Here is an 18,664-nt window from a genome sequence, read left to right as displayed (position 1 = left end):
GTTGAGGCAGAGAGCAGCAATGCAATGGGCAAGATGTGCCAGGTATTGGTTGAACAGCCAGGGAGAGAGGTTAGACCCCTGTGGAACACCACAGTAGCAATGGAGATAGAGGGGAGGAAGGACCCAAGTTGGATCTGGGAAGGTCGGTCAGAGAGGAACGACAAAGAGTATGTCATTGAGGGTTTGCCTGGCGAAAGCACTGGTATAGGTTTCAGCGATAGGGAGGCCTGGGTTGGAGAACAGGATGTCCTTTTTAAACTTCTTCGTACCAGATTTAGTGAGGAGAGCAGGATAGTCATTAGAGAAGCAATTAGAAAAGATAGACAAGATAGGGGAGACCGAGAGCCCCATAGAGTAAGTAGGGAGAAGGGAGAAGAGAACACTAGTGAGGACACCGGGAGGGGCGAAAGCAGACGAGACAGAGAGAGACGAGACAATAGTAGACAATTGAACAGTATGATAGGAGCTAAGATAATGGTAGAAAAGTTTCTAGATTAATTCTGTGCTAGGAGGCAAAACCACAGAATGCCATTACTTCACAATGCAATTTAAATACCGGAGAAAACACACCTAAGTCTGAGAGTCCTGTATAGTGGGCAAAAGGCCTAGGTTTCACAATGCAATTTTTCAATACGTTCACAATAAAATTTAAATACTAGATAAAGATAACAAACTGAACTGTGTTGAACAAAAGTTGTTTATGGTAAACTGAGGGAAAATCAAAAAACTGTTAACTCCTGTTAACTCCTATGGGAAAAACTATCTGCACAGAAGACCCGCACCATGTAGGTGCCAGTCGAGAGACTCTGGTTAATTCCCCCGTTGTTGAAACTACCAATACCAGAAGGCCTTGGGAAAGCCACAAGAAAAGATTGAAGTGGTCAAACAGGGGTCTAGCAAAATCCCTTGTATAGTCAAAAGTCTTTGACCGACAAACCATTGAAAACTAAGGGAAGTGAATCCCACATAGTAAGAAAGTAGAAAAAACAGTGAGGCTGGCAAACGTGAACCCGACATAGGGATGCCGGTAGAACCGGACGAAGCATGATGCCCCAATGAACATTGTGTTGACAAGAGTGAACCAGACGTAGGGATGTCTGCAGTGGATTGTTGAAAAAGACATTAAGACTTGTGAATAGGAAAGGAGAAATCTTTTGGAACAGCCGTAGCGAACCCTACAGAGGGAGGCTAACATTCGAGAGGGGTCGGAGCGTGTAAGAGGGAGACCCAAGGGCGAAGAACCATCACCTTAGTGCAATCAGAGAGGAACTTTTGTTTATTATTTTGAATATATCAGGCCCTCGGAAGCAAGAAACATAACCACCAAAGGTCCTGATAACGCTAGGAACTTTTGTGGATCTGATGAGGGGTATCCAGGGGTGAAAAGTCATCACCCAATGTACATACGGAAAGGAACTTTTTGTTCGTTATTTTGGAACACATCAGGTCCTCGGAGGCAAGAGACTTTTTGTAGAAAAGAGACTTAACCATCAAAGGTCCTGATAGCTGAGAACAGAACTGTCATCTCATCCTGGGAAAGCTCGAGAGTGTGCTGTCGTTGGGAGTCCCACATTGTCCCGTCCCCAAAACGTGGGGAAGGGAGACCCCCGGCTACCACATCCTGACTTATCATTTGTGAACACTTCTTTCTTTCTTGTGAACCCTATCCCAAACTCTTTTTGTATTTTGTTGTAAGGATTGGCAATAGTTTTTTTGTTTGTTGTATAGGCCCTTTTATTTGTATGTGTATTTGTATTTTTATTGTGCTTTGTATAGAGCCTTTGTCCAAAGCGTTTTACATAGGACGGTCAACAGTACATAAAATCAGAAATGCAAATCAGCGTTCATATACTGCCAGTATCAATCAATCAGAGGACTGAAGCATGTGAGTTTTTAGAGAGGAACGGAACAGAGGATACGAAGTAATAGAGTGAAGGGACAGAGGGAGAAGGAGCTGGAAAGAACGAAAGTGGGACTGAGCACAGGGGGTATGGGAAACATTAAGTCTAAAAAGACCAGCAGAGTGGCAGGAGTGGAGGGAGCGAGAAGGAGAATAAGTTGAAAGGAGAGATGCAAGGTAGTCAGAGGCAAGTCCGTAAAGAGATTTAAAACCTATACAAAGTGCCTCATCACGAGTCTGGCAGTAACCCTTAAATGCAGCAGTAGCACTATTAACACTGGAATTAAAGGGTCTGCCAGATCATGGGCTTGGTGGATTTGCCACCAGCTCTGAGCTGGGGGAAAATCTGCTGCAAATTTGCTGGTTTTCGGTGCTATTACCGCCGGCGGGAAATACTTGTATTCTATAATAGGATGTTTAATGATGACATAGAAAATTCTCAAGGGAACATAAGGCATCGGTTGAAAAATCCATGTGCAGTTTTGGACTATCGTTAAGCATGCTGTTAGAGAAGCCTTTGAAAATAAAAAAGACATTAAAGGCCTTTGATTGGCTCGAGAATAATGCCTATCTAATAAACTCAAAATTGTACATGAATGTTGTATCATTTTGGAAATGGGAGCAGAAGGCGGAACCATATTTACTTAAATATCCTTCTTGTATGATTCGAACCAATGTGTTAAATACCCAAGAGATAAGAAATGTATGGTTTCCTGATGCTGAGGAATTTAAATACTGTAAATATTGTATGGTACAAGGCATTAATGAAACATTATATCATCTACTAGTAAAATGCCCAAATCTTATGGGGAAACGACTGGAATAATTTGAACAGTTTTTTGTTGATACAACATGTGTAAATACTGAACTACTGAACTACTGTGGTACGAGATGATACATGGGAAATCAATGGTGCTAAAAATAAGACTAATTCCCTTTCTAAAAAATGTATGTAGTTTGGTATAAGAATTAATTGGTGGACCGCTTGCCAAAGTCAGTGCTGGACAAGAAGTTCTGAAAGAGAATTAAGGTTGTAAATAAATGGTGACTATAAGGATAAGATAGATCTATATTAACAAATTTGTTTTACATGAATTAAGGATTTTAGATATGTAAAAATGAAGGAAATTGTAAGTATTACTGTATATATAATGGTTTGTAATGTTATATAAGATAATTTGTAAAGGTTTGAATAAACCAAGTCAAAAAGAGATTAAAAAAAGAAATAGCGTGAAAATTACCCATTGGGCCCAATGGGGAATGGAAACCAACCGTTCCGCCAAACCCCGTGATCCGTCGCTAATAGCGCGGGGGGGTTTGGCGGTAGCGCTAATAGCCCAGGTGCTAATAGCGCCAGGGTTAATGCCCAACTCGTTATAAGGCCCAAAGAAAGTTATATTGAAGCTGAGAGTAGAACGACAACCAGCCGAGAGAGGCAAGGGAAGAAGACATTGGGCCTCATTACACGGTAGGCGGTGGACCAAGGTGGTATTAGCACCTTGGTCCATGCGGGTAAAATACCGGCACCGCCTTGGAGGAAAGGGGAATTACCGCCCTATTCCAAGGTTGGCGGGGTGGTAATTCCCCCTTCCCCCATTGCCCTACCCCATTCCCATTTTTTCCCCAATTTGCGGTACCGTAATTAGCACCCTGGTCCCTTTGCGGGTTGGTTTTTAACGCCTGCTAAAAAGCAGGCGTTAAAGTACCAACCCGCAAAGGGACCTCGTAGTAAGGCGGTACGGGTTAACGGTCACCGGTACCATTACCGGTGACCGTTAACCCTTACCGCCTTCCGTGTAATGAGGCCCATTGTGTCCCGATAAGAAAGAAGACAGAGTGAGAGAACAGAAGAATGAAAGATTGATTTAAGAGGAGCAAGGCGTGAGCAGGGAAGACCAAAGGACAGGACAGAACAATAGAATAGTAGGGAGTAGACTAGTGAATAGACAAGAAGTTTTGTGGCGTCAAAAGTAAGAAAAGGGCAGACTTTGTAAATATTGCAGGGATGAAATCAACAGGCACGGGATGTAAGGGAGATATGCTGGGCAAAGGAGATGTTAGAATCGAAATAAAGACCAAGATTGCGGGCAGTGGGAGAAATAGAGAGACAAGAGGGAGGAAAAGAAATAAAAGAGGGGTGAGAGTATGACATGAGGGTGTTGGAAGGAAAGAATAAGACTTCACAGTCTTTCCGGCATTTAAAGTGAGGAAATGAGAGGTCATCCAGGATTTGATGGCAGAGAGGCAGGATGAGAGAGTGCGATGAATGTCAGGGGTGAAGGATGAAAAGGATAGAAAGAGTTGAGTATCATTAGCATTGAAGTGGTGTGATACTCCAATGGATGAAATAATGGGGGCAAGAAAAGAAGTATATAATGAAAATAGAAAAAGGACTAAGAACTGACCCTTGAGGAACACCATATTCGAGAGAAAAGGATGGAGAGGTGTTGCCAGCCCAGGAGACAGCAAAAGTACAGTTGGATAGGTACGATGAAAACCACGCTAGAACAGACCCACGAAGACCAAAGGAGTAGAGAGAATCCAGAAGCAAAGAGTGGTCCAGAGTGTCAAAAGCAGCAGGCAGATCAAGAAGAATAAGGACTGAAGAGTGTTTGGAATAAGGATCAGTGAGAAGAGAGTTAAGCACGCAAGTCAGGGCTGTTTCAGTGGAATGGCTGGGACAAAAGCCAGACTGAGTCGGGGGAAGGAAAGATAGACCAGACACGAATGTTGAAATTTGTGAATAAACAAGACGCTCAAGAAGCTTAGACAGAATAGGTAAAAGGGATATGGGACAAAAGTTAGAAACAAGAAGGGGATTAGCTGTAGGTTTCTTTAGAATAGGAATGATAATTGCATGTTTGAAAACAGAAGGAAAAGTAGCGGTGGTGAGATAGATATTAAAGAAAGATGCAAGAAAGGGTAACAAAAGTGGGTAGATTTTAGGAATAAGTAAAGAAGGGACGGGGTCAGTGGGGGCAGCGGTGGGGTGAACTTTGGCCAAGAGGAGCGCCACCTAAGAGTCCGATATGGGAGCTAAGTTAGACACAACATTGGAAAGGTAAAGGGGAAGAGTTATAAGAAGGTGATGATAGAATACCCTGGCGTAGGGAGTGAACTTTAGAAGAGAAGAAATTAGCTAGATCAGATGCTGAAAGGGATGTATTAATGGATGGATCAGGTATAGGAGGAGAAAGAAGGAGTCAATTTAAAGTTTGAAAAAGACATTGAGGATGAGTGTATTGACTATGGAGAAGATCAAAGAAATAAGTGCATTTAGCAGATTTAATACAGTTGTCGTAGAGGGCATGATAAGAAAAATAGGTAGCGTGGTTAGCAGGAGAACAGAGTTTGCACCAGCGCCTTTCAAGGCGGCAAAGGAGACGGTGCATAGAACGGAGATGAGAAGAGAGCCAGGGTTGGGCAGGTTTGCGAGTGGGCTGAAAGGAAGAAAGAGGGACAAAGATGATCAAATCTAGAAGCAAGACATGAGGAGAGAGTAGACATTGCTTCATCCGCAGAGAGAGTAGACAATTGTGTGAGAGATGGAAGAGAGTGTATACAGGTATCATGGAAGAGTGAGGAGTTGAAGTTGCGTTGTTCACACCTAAAGAAAGTATCAGTTGAGGAGAGGCAGGAGGTACTAGAGCAAGTAGGTGGGAGCAAGGAAGCCGAAAGTAGGGAATGATCTGATAAGTAGACAGGAAGAGCAGATATGGATGAAACAGTAAATGACAAGTTAAAGATCAAGTCAAGATAGAACCAGAAGTATGAGTGGGAGGAGTAGGAAGTAGCGAAAGTAAATGTAAGTCAAATATTGATAGAAAGGGGGATTCTAAATGAGTAGAGGATAGATGGAGATTAAAGTCTCCAAGCAAGACAAAAGGTGTAGGACTAGGTAAAATGAGACCAAGAAGGTGGCCCATGTCCTTGCAGAATGACTCAATTGGGCCAGGTGGGCGATAGATAATGGGAAAAGAAATAGCGTGAGGAGCACTGAAAATCTTATACATAAATTCAAATGAAGAATATTCAGGTAAGGGTACAGAAGAAGGAATAGATTAACAGTTAGGACAGTACAGTTAGTCAACGCTGCTGCCCAATCCATTGGCTCGAGGTACATGGGCAAAAGAGGTTAGAGAGGAAGTAAGAGAGGCAGCAACAGTTGAGTTATGTGGGAGAATACAGGTTTCGGTTATACAAAGAAAACAAAAAGGTGAAAACGTAGAAAAAGGTCCAATACTGCCGTGGTCTTATTGCAGAACTACCTCGCATTCCATAGGCCAAGGTCGATAGCAGTGGAGGTGTCAACAAGTTGTGGATAAATAAGATTAGTATTTATACATGAATCAGTAGAGCGACAGTCTGTTAGAGAGATATTGGGAGGTGAATGGTTAGGTATGGAAACAGTCATGAAAATGATGAGCAGTATCTTGGTGGTAGTCCAGACTACGGAAAGTGGTATCCGGGAAGGTAGTAGGAGGAGCAGGCAGGCGGGGTGCAGCATGCTTATGAGGTTCTTAGCCGCGGAAACACTGCAGACATCTGAAGACAGTTATATCTCACTTGCCCCACTTCACGGCGGCTTCATATGGAGGTGAGTATTTCAAGCCGCGGCGAGTGAGAGCGAGGCAGATGGGTGTGGCCTCCTGATATTAGAAGTGGTTGCCTGGTAGCAGACAACAGTGCCCCTTCAGCAAATGCCAGCAGGGGGAGGGCCTACTGGCCCAGGCCGCACGCACTGAGGTGCAGATGAAAACAGGCAAATTAAATGAAGCAGGCACAGTTCCTACTTGGCTCACTTCGCTGCGGATTCGCCTGGAGGCGGGTATTCCAAGCCGTGGCGAGTGAGTGAGAGCGAGACAGGTGGGCGTGGCCTCTTGATGTTAGGAGCGGTTGCCTGGCAACAGACAACAGTGACCCTTCAGCAAATGCCGGCAGGGGGAGGGTCTTCTCGTGGAGTGGCCCAGCCCGCACGCACTGACGTGCAGATGAAATCAGTCAGGCAAATGAAATGAAACGGGCACAGTTCCCAGACAGCAGACAGCTGGCTTCCCACTTGGCTCACTTCGCTGCGGCTTCGCCTGGTGTCAGGTATTCCAAACCACAGTGAGTGAGTGGGAGCGGGGCAGGTGGGCATGGCCTCCTGATGTTAGGAGCGGTTGCCTGGAAACAGACAACAGTATCCCTTCAGCAAATGCTGGCAGGGGGAGGGTCTACTGCTGTAAAACACTGTGCTACTTTACAGCGGAGTGGCCCAGCCCGCACGCACTGAGGTGCAGATGAAAACAGTCAGGCAAATGAAATGAAAGGCACAGTTACCGGACAGCAGACAGCTGGCTTCCCACTTGGCTCACTTCATTCTTATTTAAACAGACGCTACTAGGACTGCCTTATTATTATTTGATGGCCATAGCTTACTCCTATGTTAGATTTAGGTTTACATTAGGTGTTTTTCCAACCTGCATATAAAGTTTAATAAACACCCTTGAACTGTGATCACTTGTGTCTCTCTTTACTGTTGCCACCATGAGTTCCTTACAGGCCCAACTCATGATGAGGCCCAGAGTCTTTCATTCAATTTAGTTTCCTAATTGCTTTCAGATCATTGTTCAATATTTAGCAAGTCTGTTCTTCCGTTTCAGTCAGTATCAAATAGATTCAGGTTCTGCTTATTTCATTCAGTTCAGTACTCAACCATCATTTTTGAAAATACTCAATAAATGCAGTTTAACTCACTTGATTCTGGTCAATATTCAATAAGTGCAGCCTTGTGTGTTTCATTCAATTCGGTATTAAAAAACATTTACTGCTTGCTTCACTCAATTCGGTATTCCAAAAATGCCACTTTGCTTGGTTCATTCAGTTCATTAATCAATAAATGCAACTTTGCTTCTTTCATTCAATTCTCTATTCAATAACAGCAACTTTGCGTTTTTCATTCGATTCGGTATTCAATAAAGGCAACTTTGCATGTTTCATTTTATTGGGTATTCATTAAAGGCAACTTTGCTTGTTTCATTCATTTTGGTATTCAAATATGTCAACTTTGCTTGTTTCATTTAGTTCAGTATTCAATAAGGGCAGCTTTGTTTGTTGCTGTGGACTGCTACTCCATTCAGAGAGCCTTGGAGCGCCCAGGTTATTGCATTGTCCCTGACACTTCCACGGACTTGGCAGTTCCGCTCCTGTTAACAGCTTCTCCACAAGCCTGTTCACCAGGTGCTTCACTCAGCACTTTCTGCCTCTTGTGCGCAGCTCTGCCTTCGCTTATCGGCAGCACCTGCTGCCCGCCTTCCCTTCTGTGGGATCTACATCCTGCACAATCACACCAGCAGGACTCTCTGGGTTTTGGTTGGCTTTACATCGTCATTACTTTTCTTGCTCCCGCACAGCTCCTTCTGCTATGCCTTCTTCTTTCCCTGTTTCTCTGTTGTGCTTCAGCCTTCCACATTTTATACACATGTGGTCCCTCAATGGGCTGCAGATGTATACCATTAACCAATACTGCCTTGCTCTGGTTACACTGACATGCCTGACCTTCATGCATCTTCTTCGTCACAGTACCAAAGTGGTGAGAGGAAATGGTATCCATTACTCTCAGTTGCTTCTTCCTCGTCTCAGTACCAGAGTGGGGAAAGTGTGTACTATTCATAACTATCAGTTGTTTCTTCCTCGTCTCAGTACTGTTAGGTACCCCAAGAGGGGAATAAAAGGGAACTACCTTATAATGGCCTAAAAAGGTCAAGAGAGGGTTATTCTGATTTTCATCGGGACAAAGGGGAAACTGTGTTTTGGCCCACGGTACCTCACCCATTCTTTCTCACTCTCTGCTTACCACGTCTGGGGTGATATTGCCTGCTTTTCTCAGAGATAAGGGAACATGGTGCACAATATCCCATAACCACTTCTGGGATAGGGGTTCCCTCCTGAAAGGAGGATGTGGAATACTGTGTCTTACCTCCAATCCCCAAGGACCCTCTATCCAGGTGATCCTCCCTCGATTGTCCGCCCCCCAGGGGCAGTATCCAAAAGCAATGACCACCTGCACAGAGGATCCATGGGGAGAACATGTGAGAAGACCCTCAGGCTGCGTCTTCTGTGATGCAGACAACCCAAATCAGCACATTTGGCGACAAGTTTGGTTTTTGTTTCAAGAGGTACTGTGGCAGGTTCATTTCAAGAGGTGCTGCGGCAGGTTCATTTCAAGATGTGCTGCGGTGTGGGGAGCAGCCAGGAGGACAGCCCCTGCCTCCAAGGACTCATCTCATCTACATCCAGTTGGAGGTGGCCATTAGGGGGAGGCAAGGCATGTTGTTGCACTGAATCCTGGTGGTAGGGGCCTGTTTGGGGGTGCCAGTAAGCCTGTTTTTGTTCCGGTGCGACTGTTGGCCTGTCCAGCGAGAGGAAGCCATGGTACGATGGCCCAGAGATCTTTTGCCATAGGCTCCTGTGGGGAGAGCCGGACTGAGAATCGCGGATGGCGTTGGTGAACACCAACATGGAAAAAGGATTTGTGCTGGGAATGAGGGTCAGTGAGGAGCTGGTGCATTTTGTGTCTGGTGCATCCAACGTGCCTGTTCAGCGGAGAGGGACCAGACAATTCTGGAACTTGGAGCAGGACCGGTTGTAGCAGTGGAGAGATCTTTCACTAGTGGAAGCACCGATGAAGCAATGATGTGGGCTGTGGGGCATGCGTGCGCAATGTTGTGCGCTGTGATCCCGTTTGGAGGTGTCAGCAGTTGACAAGGAGATTGTGTGCAGGAAAAATATCCTGGGCGATTGCAAGGATCGGCATGTTATTTTTCAGCCTAAGCAAGTGTGAGCGGTGGTGGAAGTTGGTGGTCAAGGGAACGGGTTTCTTGTAAATGCAGCCAAAGCGGTGAAGAGGCGGAGGTCATAAATAGGGCCAAGCTGGCGAGTTTTTGTCAACACTGTAAATCCTGGGTTTGGACCATTTGCTAATAACTGTGTGGTGTGTAGTGCCTGTTTGACTGGGTCATTGTCATTGAGAGGAGGCTGTGGTGACAAAGGATCTACTACTGGTGTAGTAGCTATCTGCATGGCATGTGAAGAGTATTTTGCTATTTTCCAGCAATTGGAACCAGAGTTATGCAAGCTATTTCGGATGATCAAGGATTTGGTCATCCATGACGAGTAGATATGGGGGGAGGCATTCAAGTTAGTATGGTAGGCGTATCAGATGTATATGCCCTGTTTTAGTTTTAGGACTGGGGGGGCTGTTTTTTAAATTATTTTCTATGGGGTGGTTTTCCTATAGGTCAAATGATCTGTGTATTTTGGTTTAAATTTGGGCTGTTGGTCTGGGGTTTTTTTGCTGCAGAATCTTACTTGCCCATGGGGGTGCCTTTATTTGGTCAAAATGGTGTGCAGGTTTTGGGTTTCTCACAGGAAATTCTTCATGGGCAAAAAGACATGTGGGTGCTTTTGTTTTGGACATGAGGGTGTGCGGTTCATTTTTTCATTTCCCTGTGGGACCGTGGACATGCGTTGAGGGGCTATTAAGTATTTGTGCTTATTGTGATGTTATACTGGTTTATGAGGTGTGAGGGAGTTTGGCAGGATTTAAAGATTTCCCGTTGGATGTGCAGAAAGTTTTCACAGAATGCCCTTTTTGGCTTCTGGGGATGAGGTGTGAGGTTTGGTGTCTGTTGCGGTTGTGATGTCAAGTGTGGCGGGATTTAAGTGATTGGTGTTGACGCATCAGGTGCATTTTCATGTATAAGGGTTATTCTGGTGGGAGAGTTTATTTATTTATATAAATGCGCATAGCATCTGGGCATCTAGGTGCTAGTTACAATGAAGCAGATACAGTTGCAGTGAGCATTGAGGAAGCAAGGCAAAGAAGAAACAATTAGTTGAGTTCACAGTTGTAGTGAGATCTTCCAGGCATTCATCCATACTTTTCACGTTTGATTGTAGTGAGGTGCTGGAAGGGGTGCTGTCAAAAGGTTCATTAGGGTGCAGTGAGATGCTCCAAAGAGGCTTTTGGTCAAGGGTTTGTAACGGTTGCAGTGAGGTGCTGCATTCTCTGGTGTTTTAGGGCGTTCATCGTCTGTCAGTTGTTGTTTAGGTGGTGGCATGGCATAGGCTTTTAGCAATGGTTGGGTCAGGCCTCCCAGTGTTTTGGGATCCTGCATTGGTTCTTGACGGACTGAGTCAATTTTTTCATCACTTTGTGCCATGAGTTTATTTTGAATGTTGGATTGTACCTTCTCTGGTTTTTAATGTATTGCCCAATGTATTATGATTCTGACCACATTCAGGATGGGGCTTCCTTGTGTTTCTCTCCTATCATTTTCAGGTTCTCCTGCGTTTTGGTTTGTATGGTGGCAGCATATATGCTTTGTGTTTCGGTATTCACACTGATCTTGTTTACTTATTATGCACAGTGGTGATAGTGCGTTGGGTTGATGGCATCTTGGGTTGTTGGCATTTGGGTATGTTCAAGACATCTGGGTGTGTTTAAGGTTCCCTCTGTTTTTCTGTTCTGTAGATAGTTCATGTAGGCTGGGGTCATGCCTGGTGTTTTCGTGGTGTTTAGATTTCTCACATTTTTGTATTCTGTAGATTATTAACGGGATGGAAAATCGTTGTCGTTGAGTGTGTCTGGAGGCTGACATGTTGGTCATGTCAGAGGGGCTTTGGCTACAGTGGAAATGTCATATATGTCAGAATGGAGTGTTAGGCTTGATCTGGATTATGGTTCCAGGTAAGGTGGTTACACCTGGACCAGACTAGGGTGTTGATGGTTTGTGTTTACCAACATACTTTGTAACCCATCTGTAAGGCGGCATTACCTAATGTGTATATACCACGTGTGGTGGCATATCAAGGTCATTGAAGCGCCTTACCAGAAAGTGTGAATCATCTTCTGAGACCCTGCGAACCCACATTTGATCAGTATCCTCAGCTCTGGTGTGATAGGCTGAGACATATCTTTCAAATGCAATCAAACTGTCAGCTATGGAATAAAGGTCTATATTAGCATTCCACATGGATGCAATAATAGGATTGTAATCATTTATGTAGTTGGAAGATTCATCTCTTTTAATGTTATATGTGTGTTTGGGAGGCGTTGCCTTTCACACTGTGTCTAACAGGAGGCATGAAATGATGTACTTGACCTGTGGTCCAACTGGTCTCGAGAATCCAAAGTGACATTTGGTGAAGCATTACCCTTTGTTTCTATATCAACTTCAGCAATATTTGACACACTTATGTCAATGGGAACGTAAGATGTGAGTTTATAGCTAAGTATTTATATGTTGCGCAGAGATGTTACAGGTAATGTATTTTTCAATAAATTGTAAAACAGTCTCATCAATGTCGTGGTCAAATCTTGGAGCAATTTTTATCTACAAAGCATGTGAATATGTGGTGCTCCTTTCCTTTGTCCAAAGTCATGTTCTATTTCTCCAAGTGGAGAGCATTTTTGTTGAAGATGAAGAGAAACATGGCAATAAAACAGTGGTGGAAGTACTGTGAAACATTTACAGGATCTAAAGAATAAAGTTCTTCTGTGCTTTTTATGTCTATTATCTCTTTACTTTGATTTGCAGTGTGTAGGAAGATATGTAAATCACTGAATGCTTTATTGTTTATCTTTAAATAGGAAGAGCATATTATTTCATGCTAAAGTATAGAATAATTTACCATTTCCCGATTTTCTTCTTCAATTAAATGATCTTTTGGGAATTGGATTTCCAGCCATTTTTTGTGCTTATATACAAAGTATACCTTACCCATAATGTACGTTTATTAATGTGTATTTTTATTTCTAAATTGTATTAATATTTCATAAAACATGCCTTCATATGTATATTAGAAATAGTATGCATTATTATTTTAAGGAGAACATGTGTTATGGTAGTATAGATCTTAATATTTGTGCACAAAAATATGTAGTGCATTTTTGTAAATAACATGAGGGGCTTTCAAAAAGTGATTTCAAAACGGAAAACAATATGTACTTTCAAATCTATATCTATAAAAGAAGAAGTCCTGACTGACTGACTCACAATGCCCAGCTCAAATCGTTTTACCTCGGAACGTGAAATATGGAAGGTAAATTGTTTTCATGCTTTAAGCACCCACTAAGGAAATTCCGTCCCTAGAGGGTCAAAAGGGGGGTGCATTTTTGACTGACTCATCAACGCCTGGCTCATACCGTTTAACCTAGGAACGTGAAATTTGGAACATACATGGTTTTCATGACATAGGCACCCACTAAAGAAGAATTCTTTGAAATTCTGTGCCTAAGGGGGTGAAGAGGGGGTGAATTGTTGACTGACTCATCAATGCCCAGCTAAAACCATTAAACCTAGGAATGTGACATTTGGAAGGTACATTGTTTTTATGAGGTAGGCACCCACTAAGGAAGGATTTTTTAAATTCCTTCCGTAATGGGTTGAAAATGGGGTACATTTTTTAATACGAATACCTATATGGCTGGTATGTAGATTCTTAAATAGAGAGTTTTACCATTTTCTGAAAATCCAGTTAAAGAAGGTGGACAAGGTGTGTGAATTTTTTTTCAAGGATACCCATCTCTCACAAACCGAATATGTTAGAAAAGTAAAAATTCATATTTTAAATCTTCATAATAAAGTAAGTTTACAATCTGCTTCTGAAAATTGGTAACGTAGATTATCCAGTATTTGAGAGGAAAATTGTCATCCTTTCCGACAGTTGTCAATTCCCTTGCAGACGTCACATCAAAAATGTACCCTTAGGTGAAATATCTAATGGATGAATCTACAGAATGGTTATGTGAGCATGCCATTTTAACGCCAAAGAACTGCTTGGCTGCTGTAATCAATAACATACTTATTCATTCTTTCGGAGAAGTCCAAATGGAGAACACATTTGTAAACTCATTGGTTCAAAGTGATGACGCAGTCCACAACCCCGTTGAGCCCTTGAACACTTTGAATCCTCCTGGTTTTCCCGAACACAAACTTCTTTTCAAAGTGGGAGCACCTTTGATATTATTGCGGAACCTAAACCCACCAAAGCTCTTTAATGGCATCAGATTACAAGTGAAAACTCTCCACAGAAATGTGATTGAGGCTACAGTGCTAACCAGTTCTGGCCAATGGGAGTCTGTGTTCATACCACAAATACATATTATGCCTTCAGAATATCCATTTGAATTCAAAAGACTTCAGTTCCCCTTAAAGGTTTGTTTTGCCTTGACCATCAACAAATCTCATGGGCAGACGTTAAAGGTAGAGGGGATTGACCTAAGGGAGGACTGCTTCTTGCATGGGCAATTTTATGTGGCCTGTTCCAGAGTAAGCTCATCTAACTCTGTGGTAATCCTAGCACCTGAAGGGAGAACCACTGTTGTACTAAATCCCAAAATCCACATGAGCGAAGCCGAGGGAAACAGCTAATATGGTCATAAAGAAGCTTTACATATTTAGTACATTTATATGCATATTCATAAATGATATGGAACATTACTGTTGGTTTATTTAAGAGAGTACCACTTACTGACATTTCTCAAGTAGTTTTCTGCACTTACAAAAAGCTGCCTTCAGATGTCTCTCAGATGGAGAAGTGAAATGTTTAAAAGTAATTTAACATCACTTAACTATATGGCACATCCTAAACATGCTGTTGTTTTAAAAACATTGTTTTGATTTATGAACTTAGAAGAAAGAGGAAAGGACACAATGCTTACAAATGTGTAATTTGAATTACTTGTGTGTTAGTGAAACATTTTTTTGTATAGACAATATGGAATACTGTATCCCCTGTGTATTTGGGTACTCTTGATGTCACCTGCATTGAGGGAAGTCTGCAAACATGGACATTTTACATATCATGAGGGAGCTGGTAAGACTGACAGATATATAGTGACTATTAAATATGTTGTGAGTTCAGAGAAATTAAGTAAAAGTAATTTCCTTTAAGATGCCCTAATAAAAACCTGTGAAATTCAATGAAAACACTTTTTTAAACGTACTGATGGATGGCTGTGTTGGGGTCAGTTAGGAGAGTTTCCAAGGGCATCATGTATAGGTTGAAGATGATTGGGAAGATGATGGAATCTTGGGGACTCGACACATGACTGAGAGTCCGTTGGATCTGAATGATCCTATCTGTATGGCTTGGTGACTGCCCGATAGGTAGGACAAGATCGGTTTTATGACAGTTCCAGACAAACCAATCCTGTCGGCAAGGTGGAAGATGAGTGTAAGATAGTCAAATTTGATTAAGGCAGCCAAGTGGTCTAAGAGCACTAGGGGGCAAAAGTCTGATGTGTCAAGGATTCACAGTGCATCATGCAACATTTGGATTGTTTCAATCTCAATGCTGAATTTGGGATGCAAGCTGGAGTGATATCATAGAGAAGACCAAGCGCGTTGATTACAGCAAGTAGTTGGGTCACGACTCATTTCTTGGTAAGCTTCCTCAAGGACAGGAGGCTTGTAATCTGTTTGTAGTTGGCTAGGTCCTCTTGATCGGGCGAGGGTTTGATGAGAAGGGGTCGCATTAGACCTATCTTCAACATGTCTGTCAATGCCCCTTTGCTGAAGCAGCTGTAGAGGAGCAGCCAAATGCCTCTGCAGGAAGTTCCACCCCTATTCTAATGTTTGAAACCAGAAATTGTGACATGCGCAAGACCAGTAATGGTACCTATACCATGAAAAGCCTTTGAGATAAGGTAGCCATGGAGAAAATCCTACAAAACATATCCCTGAAGAGATGACGTTCTCCTGAGAGAGAGCCCAGAAGAAGTGTGAAGATGTGAACAGTAGAGGCTGGTGACGTCACAAGAGATGAGCGTGGCACACTGAGAAGGATGACCGGAGAAGAGAAGGCATACACCTTATAGAATCTGATGTCGAAGTACGGAATCGAGAAGTCCTTCAAGTGCGGAATGAAGATTGCATGTGCGAAGAAGCATTGAAGAAAATGCAAGTCGTTGTATAACTGTACAGATGCAGTAACACAAGTAGACTAAGTAATCATAAGGCTGGCTATACGTGGTGAATGGACTGCAGGCTGTGCCGCCAATATATATATATGTGTAGAATCTGGACATTCGATGTCACAGTGTTAGTAAGCTCAACCCCTGGACAAAGGAGGATTGATAGCTGTGTGTGTGTGTGTGTGTTTCACACTAAAGAATAAACCAAAGCTCGAAGATGGACCAAAGGAAGACTGCTTGGCTTGGTGTCAAAGGCTAACAGCATCCAAAACTGGTTACCAGTCCTTGAAGAACAGTAAAACGTGAGACACAGAATTGTTCCTTGTTAAGTTACAAAGAGAGAACACCATGAGAGCCAAGTTTCTCCATTTAAGACAATTAAATGCTATAACATGGGCCTATTCATGGTCTCTGATCGCATGAGTCCAAGATGGAAATAAATGTGGGCATGCAAGCCTGAATCCTGATAAGAATGTGCTCACACTCCCTTATATTCCTACAGATGAGAAGCAACTACAACGCGAAGTTCAAAGACACTCTGAATAGCATACAACATGAGTGAAGAGAGATGATGGGCTAATTGGGTGGGGAGGTACGGTCAAGTCCACCCACCAACACCTGGGGTACCAGCTTACATGCTGCTAGAGAATCAAATATTCCAGAAGGGTACAAGCGTGCCAACCAATTGTAGAAGGCCATATAACGAAAGGCCTTATAGTTTGATAACCAATGGTGTGCTGTGTAGCTAATAACTGATGATGATGACATGCACTAAGGGAGGGCATGTGTTGCCCACTTGACTGTAGAGAGCCTATCACAATCTTATCCCATATAGAAAGTATACATAGATATTCCCCTTAGTCGTATCAGAATCTCACATAGATTTTTGTAGTTTGCCACATAGCGGATGTCACGTATAAAAATCCAGGCCATCACCAAGAGCCCCCCTTCTCTGTGAAGGCCCCCCCACTACCCAGACAGCCTCCTCACCTCCCCTGCCCTCTCCATTTCGCCCCAAAACACACGCTGCTTCTGTGACGCTGTTTGCTTTCAGATGTCGGCTATTTGTGGCTGTAGCCAGAGCTACCGAAAGATTTGTTGCAATCTCGGTCCCTGGGCCCACTGCAACTCCCAAATTTCACCCAGCGCCCTCTAGCCACCCCCCACCTCTATCCTGATGGTATTTGTATGTTTTAGAACCTGTCTATCGATTGATACTGCGTTTTGTTTTCCCATAACCTCGGTTATAGCCATGAATATCTCTCGCATCGAGAGAAAAACAAGATTGCAGTCGTTTCATGTCTGGAAATCATGATCGTGCAATGCACCATGGGAGATATCTCTATTTTCTGGGGGGGGACCCCCTCCTCTGTTAAATATTTAAATAGCTACTTCACAAATTAACCCTGCACCATGCATAGCATGCGAGTCAACGCTTCATGCCCAAGTTGTTTTGGACCTGGTCCAAATCCGTCCAGTGCTTTTGGCTGTGCACTTTCGCAAAAATTGACATTGGGAAATCGGAGGAACGTTTGGAAAAAAATCATGTTTTTGATGCTTAATAACTTTTATATTTTTTAACAAATCTTTATGAAACTTTGCAGTCGGGGCGGGTGTGCAGACTTTTGATCACTTTCGAAATTCCGGTCAAATCCGTTACTCGAATCAAAAGTAATTAACAATAGAATTTTAAGGGGTTCCTATGTGGTCTCTGACTCTCACACTGACAGATAACCTTTTCTCCCTCATTATAAGTTACAGATGATGGTACTCGGCTAGTATGCTATCCGATCATTAATGGCTGTCCTGTGTCACAAAGGTTGGTAGAGACGCCTGTCCTAGCATGTCTCCATGGGCCTGCTAGAAAGGTTATAATTGTTTACAACTGTTTACAATTTTTAACAGTCGGGCAGTATAGTTGAGGGATGGGGTGCCATTGCGGTTAAGCATACACTTCGGTGCTGTCCTTCTGGATTCCTAGCTATGCCAAGCAGGACAGTGCAGTACAAAGGATTCTCTTACGCATGATTGCTGTGCTTCCATCTCACCCCACTTCACTCTGTGAGCAATTAGTCAGCGTAGTCAGTAGAGCATTGCTCTGCAATGCAATGGTGGTGGTTTCAATACCCAAAGGATGCTGACACATTTGCACCATGGAGTTGAACTTCACTCTGGGCAGTACACGTCTAATTTACCTCAATTGACAATTTAGAGATTGGGATTGTGGGCTGTCCACACTTGGACTGGTCCAAAGGGTTGGCTTTAGCCATCAATATAATGAAGTGTCCTTATAGTTTATGGGTGTACTAGCCTCTTTTGCATAATGTTTAATGTCTAGCAGTGTTGTGTGGGAATCCTCCCACTGTTGGCTGCTTCTTTCTCTGTGGAGACGTGAGGCGCATGCTGCCTTTGGCATGCACATGTCCTCCCTTATAGGCCATTCAGGTCTTCAGGGCCTACTGTGAAGGGTGATTTGTGGAATATGTCTTCTGTAATGTTCATATTTCACATTCAGGTTTACCACTTGTTGGTACCTCTTGGTGGCATGATGCGGGTTGCTCACTTGGTAGTGTCCCGAGTGGTGTGCAACAGGTTCATTGAGCCCTATGGTTTTAGGCAGGGCCTTTGTGTTTTAGTGACAGATATTTTAGGATGGTATTGAGCAGTATTCACACCTTTTTGTGCCTTGTACACTTTCTGAGTGTATTGGCGTTAGAGCTGTGTTTCCTCTTCCTCTGCCTTTTGCCAGATGCTTGTATCCACCTGATATCTCATGCTGGTGGTGGTTATTCAATGTTCAG

This window comes from Ambystoma mexicanum, chromosome 1q, assembly GCF_040938575.1.
Source record: "Ambystoma mexicanum isolate Mex_15411 chromosome 1q, UKY_AmexF1_1, whole genome shotgun sequence".
NCBI classification, from domain to species: Eukaryota; Metazoa; Chordata; class Amphibia; order Caudata; family Ambystomatidae; genus Ambystoma; species Ambystoma mexicanum.
The sequence above is the reverse complement of the archived record's forward strand: the minus strand, read 5'-3'. Positions refer to the sequence as shown.